At 37.1% G+C, this 13,181-nt stretch overlaps 1 pseudogene; it reads left to right on the top strand.

Moving 5' to 3' along the window:
• Positions 1 to 5,021: 5,021 nt before the first annotated feature.
• Positions 5,022 to 13,181, top strand: part of LOC101416388 (DNA-directed RNA polymerase III subunit RPC4-like) — a 35,960-nt pseudogene continuing 27,800 nt past the window's right edge.

The raw sequence follows: 13,181 nt of genomic DNA on the forward strand, positions 1-13,181 counted from the left end.
CTGACCCTTACTTGCACTATACTATATATTTCATTTCAAACTCAGAGAAATAAATAAGTCAAATTCTCTTAGCCCATGAATTTCATAGCTATTCTTTGCTGCCAGTAAATCTTCTTTTTTAGTTTTACTTGTCACATCAGGGCCATAAGCCAGAACTGGGAAACATGGCACTGCCCCTTCCAGGATGATCAGCAGTCTCTCACCTATACTTGGAAATGAATTATTAAGAGGGCTGTTGTTTAAAAAAAGAAAACTATCTCAAACATAATATTGTAAAGGGCTAGAAGAATTGAATTTTCCATATAGCAAATACAGGGTTGTTTTCTTCCCCTCAAGTGAAGGCCAGTGACAATGAGAATAAGAATAGCCATTTGGTACAAAGTGGGAAGTTGTCATCATAATTTAGGGCCAATGAGAAGGAAAGAACCAAACACCCCTCAGGCCATGGTACAGAGGAAGTGATCCTGGCAGCCGAATCAGTAAGATTTCCATAGATTCAGGGTCAGGAGGGGAAGACGTTTCTGATATTTCGTGAAATCCACTGTACAGTCCTGTATTTCTCATAGCAACTAGACAGATGGACATCGTACTCTTAAATGTGATCTTAAGAGACCTACTTTAGGAGTAGTTTCTATCCTTTTTCTCCTGCTCAGATTTTAAAATTTAAAACTTATTTGCTTATTTTAAAAAGTGTGCATTCCAATAATTAAAATCATTTGAATAAAAAGCGGCAGCTCCTTCAGCCTCGTCTTCCAGCTGGCAGGATGCCTTGGGCCAGCTTGGCTTCCCTCTGGCTTCACCATGGTCCCAGCAGCCTCTCCTCCCCGACCAGGCTCTTCTTTTCATCCCCTGCAGCCAGCCAGGCAGGTGGGGAGGCAGGCAGGGCCTGGCTTGGAGCAGCTCTCCATTCCTCGAGGGAAAAGGGACAGCACAGTGACTTGCACTTGGTGGAAGCTCTTTGCATCTTCCCAGGCTAACTGCTGAAAGAAGTGCAAGGAGAAGCCCATGCTTCTGGAATAGTCAGGGCACGCTGGCGGGGCACGCCTCCGTTCATGTCGCCTGCTGGCTCGTCCTCGTTGATCGTTTCTTTTGAAGGCTGTGGGTTTCTCTTGTGTTTCTGCCTTCTTCAGTTTTAATTTGCTGGTTTTCCTTTCTCAGCCAAATCGGGTTTGTCAGGTCCGCTAGGGGAAGAGGAAGTGGAGTTACACTTTTTCCTGGTGTCTTCTTGACCTCAATAGTATAAACTCACAATTCAGTATTTTGCTGGTGGTAGTTGCTCACTCTGCCTTTTTCACCATCATATGAGGTCCCTTCTCCCCATCTTCCTCGTGAAATACTGACTATTAATTCAGTACCATTACGCAGTGAAGCAAGCCCACTTTCAGGGAAATCCACCTCAAGTTCAATAGTTTTTCTCCAACTACCCAAGTGTAAGCAAATGCACTATATTAGTTTAAATATTAGTTACATAAGGAAGAGAAGTGTAATTTTTTTCCAAATTCTGATGCATATTTCAAAATTGATTTGTTGAATTAACCATTAAATTAAAATGTATTGAGTCCGCACAAGTGCAAGTTAACAAGGATTCAAAGTCTCTATTCTCAGATACTTAGAGAAGCAGATACTATGCAGCTCAACTTGATAAGTCATTGAATAGATTCTATTTATTCCCTACTGAGGTATAGTACCTTAGATGGAAGGAATTATATGTACGTGTGCGTATATATATTTATATACTATACACACACATATAAAATTCTTTCATATATATAATGGAAGAAAACTGATAAATGTCTCCTTTTCAACTTCCATTTGAAATTCACTGGGTTGGCTTGTGATATGTGTTACTTCGATCAAGGAAATAAATAAACATTAATACTATCTAAGAAGTATTGACAACCACGCACAATCCACCAGGCCTTCTTCTAAGTGCAGGATGTGAATTAACCCACTGACACCCACAGCACATCTATGAGGTGGGTTCCTGCAGTTACTGAAATACGGAGATAATGAGGCCCAGGAAAGTGCCCTGCCTGGGCGACAGCATATGCGGCAGCATACGCGGTGGCAGAGGAGCACTTGTAGCTGGGCAGCATGGCTTTGGTGACTACAGTCTTTCCTATTGGGATTTATTGCCTCACTCAAAAGAAATAAAAACTTGTATGAAGATATGTATACATTCAAAATTCGTATACACGTGTCTACTATCCTTTCCTCTTTGGAATAAAACATGCACAAGTCCATTCACATCTGAAAACGTAGAACCTGAGTGCTTAAGTAACATTGCCCTCATTAGTCATCGATCATCAATAACTTGACACAAAAATATAAAATCTCATTATTCCTTTGGCTGCAGTAAAAGACTATGATACAAAGAAAATGATTCTGAAACATAGTTTTGGGTGCCCTACTGGTACTCATTAAAATTAAATAAGTAACAATTCACATGTCAACGATTCCCAATGTTAGACATCAACATCACTTCTTCGGATTTATCATAATTACAGGTGCTAAAGCACACACACACAAAAAAAGAGCTGCAGCCAAGTTTGGGTAGATTGCAAAAATTGCATTTTTGGCAGTCCTGCTGAGTGATAAGTAAAAATATATTTTAAAATTTGAAGTATAGTTTGGTACGTAAATGAGTCTTGACTAAAATATGCCAGAAGATAAAGGAGCTAATATTTATTATTGAGTGCTTAGCATATGCCAGCTAAATTTTTATGTTTAGTTTCTCAAATACTCTTCACCTAGTTATGTAAATTTTGTACTATTGTTATTTCCATTTTACATATTTTACCTTTTTCTCAAATCAAGGCTTAGATGTTTAAAGAAACCAAAGTCACAAATCAGTGAAATATGGGCTCAAGATGTGATTTTTGGATCTGCAGGACTTCAGATGTCACTCTGTGCCAGACTCCCTTATTTGGGTTTTAGGGATATGGAGAGGGAAGTCCTATTTAAATACATGTTTTTTTCCCGGCGTGGCAGTAAATTATATAAGAGTTGAGCATACTAATTCTGTTTCCTCCCCATAGATAGCCAATGCTTAGAATGGCTTAGTAATTATGTGGAACAAATTTCTGGCATCAAAATTATTCAATAAGAGTTTACTTGTGTTCTTTCAGTGTATGTCTGGGCTTGTGCAATGGTTCCGTCCACATGTCAACTTGGCTAGGTGATGGTGTCCAGTTGTTTGGTCAAGCAAGCACTGACCTGATGTTACTGTGAGGATATTTCATGGATTTAAAAGAAATTGATGGCATCTACTGCTGATGACATCTACAATCAACAAAAGAGATTGGCTTCAGCAGTGAAAGAAGTATCATCCAATCAGGTGAGGGTCTTACAGGTCTCAGCAGTGCCAAAGAAGGATTTCTGTTACTTCTTCAGCCAGCCAACTTCTGCCGGGGAGTTCATGGAAACCTTTATCAAAGTGCCCACCTCACAGCCTGCCCTGTGGAACTTGGCCTTGCTAGTCCCCAGAGTAACATGAGCCAATTCCTGTAATGAATCTCATATTTATATATACTCAGGTACACACACCCTGTCGGTTCCATTTTCCTGGAGAACCTAAATAATACGGCTTGATTTTCTTTCTTCTAGTCTATTTGTAAACTCTGTAGGGGCAGAGGTTAATTTGTAGACTTTTGTCCAATATAGAATCAACTAAATTCTAAGCCTTGGAACAGATCGCCGCAAAGACTTTAAGGCACAGTTGGGCCCAAGCCAGTTTCATTTCTGATATAGCAATTTCTTAGTGACCTTAACGAATTAATTGGCTCCCTCATTAATGAGTTGAAAAAATCTTGACAGGTGTTCTTTCTATAGTTGTATGTAACCATGGTTTTACCTCTGAAAATCATAATTCTAACAGTTATAATTTTCTAGTAATTGATTTGAGAAATTTTTTTACATGATTATAATCTACTTCTATCTATTACCTTGAGTTTTACCTTGAGATGCACTGTTTAATTTTATTAAACATTCATATGTATTTTCCTAACATAGGAAGTTAAAAAAACACTAAAACTTGCAGCATGATTCCAGAATTTATTAAGAGGGAGAAGTTGAGATGGGGGAATACAGGCAGAAAGACAAACATACTATCTATTGTAATACAATGATAAACAATATTTTTATTTTTCTCATTTCTTTTTCTTGTTTTGAGGAGTAAGGACTTATTTTAATCATCAGACAATCATATTAAAGCCAACTGCATAATTCTTTCATAAAATTATATTATTTTAATGAGTTGTAGTCCATAACACAATAGTAAATAGCCAAGTTCAATTCTAACAGCCTGAAACTTAAAAATGAAAGTTAAAAACATCTAGGATATATTTAAATTTTCTTAACCTAAATCCTTACTGACCTAAGGATATCTAAACACAAAAAAAGACATAGAAGACAATTGTTCAATGTGACTATCTTCTTTGAAAGAGGGACTCTTTATATTATAAACATATCCATTGCAATTGAATCATAATATTAAAATTCACTTATATACACCTCCTCAGAACTATTATTCCTTAAAAAGAGAAAATCATTATCAAAACCAGAGTAGAGAATAAAGAATTATGTATTAGTTTCTTATTGTTCAGAAGTAGAATAAATATCGGTCTGCCAAATTTTCGACCCTAAAGGATGTAAGAGCCATGCCTATTGTTAGTCACCTCTCAGGGCCAGAGACTACTTTCCGTGGATTTTCATGCCACTTAACTACCTAAGATGGACATTAAATCAATAACGAGGGAAGCCAGCATCATGTGGTGTAGCTCTAGCCCGTTAATTCTCCCCTGGGGCTAAGGATCAGTGGGCTTTCGGATAGCCCTGGTGCCCTGCTCACAACACCTGCCTCCTCCACCTTCGTTTAAGAAAGAACTGCTCTCTCCCCCAAGGCAGGCAGGGCAGGGCAGGGGCAGGGAAGGCGGTTCTCAGTCCTCGGCCTACGAAGCAACGAGACATCACATCTTCTTAATATAAGCCGACTCTTTAGATAAATCCTGAGAAAAACCAGAATGGATGTGTCGAAGCCTCCTCTCACCGTAAATGAAAACCCGCAGCTGTCGCTGAGGCTTCTGGCAGTGACAGAACCCTCTGTACCACGGAGCCTCTCTATGCCTGTGAGAAACCGCTGGTATCTAAAATATATGTAACACGTACTCCTGATTCATTTAAACATTTGAAATGTAAGAAACAAAGGCAAAGGAATCCTGGTGTCGCTGGCACAGCAGGGCTGTTGCCGGTGTCCAGGCCAAGGGCGCAGCTCCCCTTTGCTCTCTTGCTGTTTCTACACTGCATCGCCTCTCAGGGGCTGGTCCTGGCCACCAGAGGGGACCACTGCTGTCGTGCTGTGCTGCTCATGGGCTGTGTTGAAACTAAGCCTAAAACAAGTAAACGGCAACCCCATCCCCTGCCTCCTTTACAAACTAAGACATGACTGAAGAATATCGTATCATAAATGTTGGAAACGAAATTAGTCCTTGTTTGAGAAACATTAAAATGCTATTAATATCAAGTAAGATAGGAAACTTGCTCTCATCCAAAAACTTTGGGAAATTATGTGTTTTCCACTCTTTCAAAAATGTTGGAAGCTATCAATTACAAGCGTGTTGTAATCAATGTGTAACCTCAGTGTTTAAGGGCTGAAAGGTTTGGAATCTGATTAGTACTTTGCTCCTGGGAGACAGCTATATATGAAAATGCATAAGGAATCATGAGAAATAAAGAAACCAAGACAAGACTTACAGAAATGTACAAGCTGTAAGGCTTAATTGTCTTCCTCAAAAGTTTCAGAAATAATGGGAGTGAAGGGATTATGGTTGTCCCTCTTTTTTTCTTCCATTCATTAAACAGATGGTCTCATTTTAATTATAAACTAAAGTATATCTGACCAATTAACAATATATTTCAATCTCAATCATCTGATACTAGACACAAAATTTAGTTTCATTCATTGACAAATTCAACTTGATTGCATTTGGCTTATTTACCAATTTCTGTGAAGAATGGACAGCGTAACGGAGTGTGATAGGCTTAGCGTTAATCATGTCCAGGTTTGAACTCCAGCTCCAGAATTGCCTGTCTGAGTGTGAGGCCTGATGGAGATTTTAAAGATGATCTAGTGAAACCTCTACATTTTAGAGATGGAGAAAACAAAATTCAAAGACACAGACTACCGTGACCGAAGTTTTACAGTCACTGTGTTATTATAAACTTCCCCCCCAAATAAATTAAGTAACTATTCACCCCACATCTCCTTGGACAAAGGATTTTCCACTGTGGTGCACTAAAGTTCATGTTCACTTAGGACTACTGAGGAAAGATCAATATAGCCATAAGGTTGATTGAAGATAGCTCTTAACTGCACACAGTTAAGCGCTGCACTTCTAGAAAAGCTGTACAACTTTATGAATAAAACGTGAATATCCCAATCAGTGCTGGACACCAAATATGATGGCCATTGTCTTTCAGAAATTTCAAGAAAAGTGCCCTGAAAATGTGGCTAACATGAAGATCACCACAGGAGAAGAAAAAGTCTACCAGAGAAGAAGTGAAAGGGACATTAAACATAGCTCTGGGGAAACTCCACGATTAGTAAGAGCTGGAGAAAAGGCAGGCAATGGCCCTAGGCTGACTTTCAGCTCCACAAATCTATGTGTGTCAACCCCTACTCCTCTCCTTCCCTGTTGCTGTGGACACACTATCTGTGCCCTAGGACAGCCCTTCCCTTGTACCTGCAATCCCATCTCCTCTTGGCTCAGTCACCCAAAGATGGCAGCACTCAGTTGCCTCTTCTCATTCCTTCATTGTTAGTTCTTCTAAGGCTGCTGAATAATTCCCACCAGCATAAAAATATGCGGCAATATTTCCTATCTTAATCAAAACATAATAAAACACAAATAAAATGTGAAATTCCCAGCAACAGAGCTTGAGTAAAACTTTAGACTAACCTCAAACTCTTCCAGAAATGCAATCATAAAAAATATCGAAAAGAAACAACCACTTTTTCAAAAAGCAGCAGCAACATTTTTAAACTGCAGGAATAGGAAGCAGGTCATGGGAGAGCAAAAGCCAGAAGAAAGCAGGAGTCCTTGGGGTAAGCTAGAGCTGAAGCCGGTGGTTGAGTGTTTGTTTTTAGGAGGATGTGTTTTTAGGAGGATCTGCTGGCCCAGAGCCTTGGTTTTAAGAAGCTAAGTACTTGGACAAGCTGCAAAGCAGAGGCCTGAGATTTGTAGGGCAGCAAAGAAACCTCCCTTCCAAAGCAGAGATTCTAGAAATTCAATATCAATTATGTTGAAATGATATGACAGGAAATAGAGAAATTGTCACTTTTGAAACAAGAAACTATTACTTGCGGATGAGATGATTGTATATAAAGAAAAGTAAAAAGAATTTATGGGCAAGTAATTACAATTAATAATGGAGTTTAACAATTTTATAGAATATAGGATATTTCCACATTTCAATTGAATTTGTATAGCCTGACAACCAACACTGAAAAAGTATAATTATAATATATATACTATTTTAAATTGCAACATAAAATGAATGGCACATAAAAAATTTCTAACGAAAAAAGGAAATATATGTAAAACATGTAAAATTCTTTTGAAAGACAATACATAAAAAGGAAGGGATATATAATGTTCTTAAAATGGAAAACACAATTAATTAAAATAGCAATTCCACTGTCAGAATGATACATAGATTTAAAGCAATTTGAAATGAACTATCAATTTGCTTTTATGGAATTTGACATTTGACTTTAAAATTAAACTGGAATACCAAAGGCTTTTAAAGTGGAAAGGCACTCCTGAAGAACCAGGAGAGGAAATTAGTTCTATTAGACATTAAGGTTTATTCTAGAACAGTATTAATTAGGATAAGATGCTCTCAGTGTAACCATGAAAAAATAGACATATTAATAAAATAGAGATTGCAGAAGTATGTGTATGTGTGTGTATGTGTGTGTGCATATCTACGTATGTACATGTCTTCAGATCAGAGAAGGGACACATCAATTAGTGGGAAAGATGAAGTGGTCAGTAAATTATAGCAGGACATCTGTTTTTATTCAAAGGGGAAAATGAAACAGGATCATGACCTCAAAAATATGCAAAAATAAATTCCAAAATGATCAAGTCATGTATGTGGGTGGCAAAAATTTTAATGTTTAAAAAAATCTAGAAAAATATCTTCTTATCTTAAGATAAGGAAACATTTCTTAAACAAGGCCAAAAAAAGTAGGGAAATTTTAGTAAAATTTTCATTAAACATACCATGAATAGAGTGAAGAATAAAGGCACAAACTAATAGAGAACATTTGCAAAAAATGAAACTGGTTATGATGTCTTCATTGCTTTTTAAAATCTTTTTAAAAAGTTTTTGATTGCATAAATGTTACATAAAAAATATAGGGGATCCCCATATGCCCCACTCCCTCCCCCTCCCACACTTTCCCACATTAACAACAGCCTTCGTTAGTGGGGTGCATTTAATCCAATTGATGAACTCATGTTGAAGCATCACTTTTAATGCTAAGCATGGTCTGTAGTTTACATTATGCTTTACAATTTGCACCACACAATTTTATAAGTTTTGACAAAATATGTAATAGCCTGTATCTGTCATTGCAATGTCATGTAGGGCAATTCCAGTGCCCCCAAAATGCCCCAGGTTCCACCTATTATTCCCTCTCCCTCCCCTCAGAACCTCTGGGGGCCACTGTCTCTAAATCAATGATACAAGTTCTTCTATGCATTTTTTAAATATATTTTTAATTTATTTTTAAAAGATACTTTGATTACATAAAATGTTACATAAAAAATATAAGGATTCCATATGCCCCATTCCCCACACCTCCCACTTGTCCCCACATTGACAACTTCTTTCATTAATGAGGTACATTCATTGCAGTTGCTGAACACATTTTGGAGCATTGCCACTAAGCATGGTTATAGTTACATTGTAGTTTACACCACTGCTTTTGTAAAATGGAGGGCCAGACTTTCCCTCCGAAGAGGCTGATGCTGGGGAGAGAGAAGCCAGCAGGGATTTCGCAGTTGCTTAGCACAGAAAAGACAAGATCGAATGCTCGAGGGACATTAACTCCATCTATGGCTTCCATTCAATTGGCAAAATTCTTAAACTGCCTGGAGCAAAGAGATACTAAACTAAGCTGAAGGGTAAAACGAGAGCAGAGTTTTTGCTCAATCTCGCAGCGCACCAGGATCTCAGCTGGAAGTCCTGCAGGCCCCTGCCCCAGGAGAAGGGCTGAGCCAGACATGGCCAGAGTCTTCACAGAATTCCAGTCCAGCCTCAAACAAACTCAGCCTAAGAGGACTGGGGCCCTCCAGCCCCACTCCTTCTTCTTGAATATAAGTGTGCCGTTTACTGGGCAAAGAAAGCAAAAGTCTAAAAATACCAAGCATCGGAGAGAATGTAAGTCTACAGGACAGCGTACATTGCTGATGGGGGATTAAATTGGTGCAAATTCCCTGCAGTGTTTAGGACACAGATGTGAAACCCAATATTCCTCACTGAGGAAAAATAAAATCGTTAGGTAGCAGTCATTAGATTAAATCTTGACAATTTAGAAAAATATACATTTCAATATTATGGATCTGCTAAGAATAAAAAAAATCTGACTTTTGTAACAATATTCTACAGTGTTTGTAAGAAAACCTCTGAATAGACATGCAAGTTTTTTATTTTCTTTGATTTGATGTTAATTATTAAAAAACTGATATAGGAAAATGAATATATATAGTGCCTTCGGTAACACAAAAATAACACAAAAATTCCATTTCACAATAACACTTTCCTAGAGAGCATTTGAAATAAAAGAAAGAAGGAAGGGAGGGTGAGGGGGAAGGAGAGGCATATGGAGAGGAAGAAAGAAAGAAAGAAATTTGGTTTATTTGTAGTGTGGGGGGGGATTTGTTCTTTTTTTTGGCATCATCTACATTAGTACAATTACACAAAACACAATAATGCATGTCAACTGTTAACCTCAATCTATTAAAAAGTTTTATGTATGAGGCAATTGAATACTGAAGGAATGATAAAATACTTTGTTTTAGTACAGTAGTAATAATTGCATCCATGCAATGAATGGAATATTAGTAGAAAAAAAATGGTACCTAGATGTATTCCAATGGATACCTAGAAAATAATTTCATTATCCAAGTGACACTGGAAGAAAAAGTCTATATATAACATGATAAATCTTTGAAAAATGAAGATATTAAAGTAAATAGAAAAAATAAACATTACTAAAGCCTCATAAAACAGATCCGTGTAAACAGTGGAATTTGAAACACCTGTGCTATTATTTTGACTAGGTATTCTGCTATAGTTTAGTAAAATAATTAGTCCTAAAGTGGCTGATGCAAACTCTGTTTTCTGTATTGCATATTTCAAAGTAATGTGGATGCATTTTTTGAAACTGATAATGGCAGCAGCAAATACAAAATTTTGAAATATAGCAAAATGTGTGAATAAAATGTTTAATGGAAAAGTGTAAATAAAAATGATCTCCTAGAAAGTAGACTGGCAGGCCCTTCAGTGAGTTTAACTGAAAGCACCATGCCAGGAAATGAGCTATATTTTCATAATCTTTGGTCAGTCTCTTTTTGGTATAGTTTTGGTGTAGCAATTTTTTTTAACTTTTTCAAATGACATTCTGCATAACCTGAAAGATTAACTATATTTAGTCTCTGTTGTCATCTTGAAATATTGTTCATTTAAATATGAGATTTTAGTGGCTAATCACCAGAAACTATAACTAAATAGTTTCTCTTGAATATGCTTAGAGAAAATCAACTTTGCTTTAGGTGTTGTTTTCTGTTTTTCCTAAAGCAAATATTTGGACTGAGACCAGCAATGTAACTAAAAATTCTTGGATTTAAATGATTAATGGCAAAGGATTGAGGTACTTAGACATCAGGGACCTGATAAAGGGTAAGGCAAGTCCTAAAGACTTTTGTCTTTTATTTTAGGTCGCTGTTTCGAATTTCATGAAGTTCAGTCATCTTGGTAAGACATTGCTACCTAAGCTGAGAAATCTGAGACTGGACCATAAAAGAGATGGCTGGGCCCAAATTTATGATATTCATACAGATTTCATGTATTTTTTAACATGATTTATGCTGAACATGGTCATCATGGAAGGATGAAGGGAAAATTAATTTCTTCCACATTGTGATTTAAAAGACTGTTTAGAGATATGTTAAAATAATAGGGCACCACATGAGTTAATAACAAAATCAGTATTGAAATTAGGCAAATTCTTAAGGGAATACTAAACAAGTAGTAGTTCCCAAGACCCTAACCTGTATAAGGTAAAAGAAAAGGCACACCCACTTTCATGCCATCCAAATGCTTCTCACTTGGCTGAAATTTATGGTGAAAATAGAAATATTTTTCCGTACATGTCTGCATATGTATATATGGGGTTACAGACCCCATTTCTAAACCAGCTAAAGCTAGTTTTTACTAGTGTTTTTTTCATGTTATGTTCAATTAAATTCAAAACATTATTGAACACTTGCAATGCTCTGAGACAGGTGCTAAATTGATACTAGGATTAGCAAGACAATGCTACAGTCAGAAAGCTCATATAAAACAACCCATGCAAAAATGAGAAATTTTATAATACATTTCCTAATTTACTAAGGAAGTGTTAAAAGGCCTCTGCCTTAGTAGCAGTTCAGTTCATCAGGAGATAGAAGATTGTCCACATGCCCTGATCCGTTCCAGAGTTAGAAAAAGAAATAAAAGGCATCCAAATTGGAAAAGAAGAAAAATTTTCACTATTTGATATTCTGCTAACTTTGAGTCGCTGCCTGTGGTCCCGTTAGTCAGTACAAAGAGTTCTTTACTAAAGATCTCAGTCCTTTCTCATGGATATTATTGCTCCAGATCAAGCAGCAAAACCAAGAAAAATGCATTCAAATATACCAAAGGAAAAAGGGTGAGCCAAACATAAACACAAGCCATCGCCAATTTCACCTGTGCTCAGGATCGAGAGCCATCCGAGGCAACGAGCATTCTGTTACCCTGCCTGCCAATCCCTGTTGTTGCCACTGTTGTTTTCAATCCAGGATCATCCAGATTAGCTCTCAACACTAAATTGTTATGAATTCTCAGGAAAAAAAAAAAAAAGTTGCTTCCAGTGTATGAACACATTCAGCACCAGGAATTTTCCTAAGGGATTTCTGTTCTTAGAATAATCAGCAGGTTGTGTGAATTCAAGTTTTGTGAAAGACCATGGGCTAAAACAGAAGTGAATTTGAAATCACAACTTTCAAGTTAGCTAAGGACCTATTGGTACTTTAAGCTAATTTGCAAAATGAGTATAATAATGAGTATAATAACTTTTCACATGTTGCTGTAAATATAAAATTAGATTGTTTTGAGTATAGCATATACTAAGTGCTAAATAGATTCACTATCCTGTGTAACAATTAACCCAGTACTTGAAAGGAAATGGCACTTTCTTCAGGTGTACCATTTCCAAGGTGAAAGTCCAACATTTGCTCTAATGGTCAACAGAGAAGAGATGAATAGCAAGTAGAACACATAGAGGAAAATGGTAATAGAGTGTAAAATAGCCAAGCACTTTTGTTAAAAACTTGAGATCAGAATAGTGGAAGCCTGAGTTTATCAATCTGGATGGCCAGACAGCATCCATATATCCATGAATATCTTTCTTGGATTTTGTCACCCCTTATTCAGTGGGTTCATAACCCCTCCAGCAAGCTTTCATTAATTGCGCTCATCTGACATTTCTAAATTTGATTAATCTTATCTAGAATAAATTTACTTTTGCATGGAGCTCTGCTATCTGTGTTTTGAGCCTAATGTAAAAGCATGGTAGTGTGTGTGTATGTGTGCATGTGTGTTTGTAACGTGTGTGTTCATGCTTCTATGTTTCTTTAATTCAAAAGGCATTATGATGTTTTGGTCACAAAAGTATATTTTGAGAACCTGGAAGTATATCAGGTATCATCACTCAATTCTGTTCTCTATTATGCAGGCAGAATGATTTTCTCAAGAAAGCAAATATCATATAGTCTCACAAAAACCACACTATGCATACAGTTTTCCATGGTTTCCTAAATACTTTGCCTGGCCTCCAGTGTCTTTATGGTACATGCCCATGTCCCCAGTTC

Source organism: Dasypus novemcinctus, chromosome 27 (genome assembly GCF_030445035.2).
Source record: "Dasypus novemcinctus isolate mDasNov1 chromosome 27, mDasNov1.1.hap2, whole genome shotgun sequence".
In the NCBI taxonomy this organism is placed as follows: domain Eukaryota; kingdom Metazoa; phylum Chordata; class Mammalia; order Cingulata; family Dasypodidae; genus Dasypus; species Dasypus novemcinctus.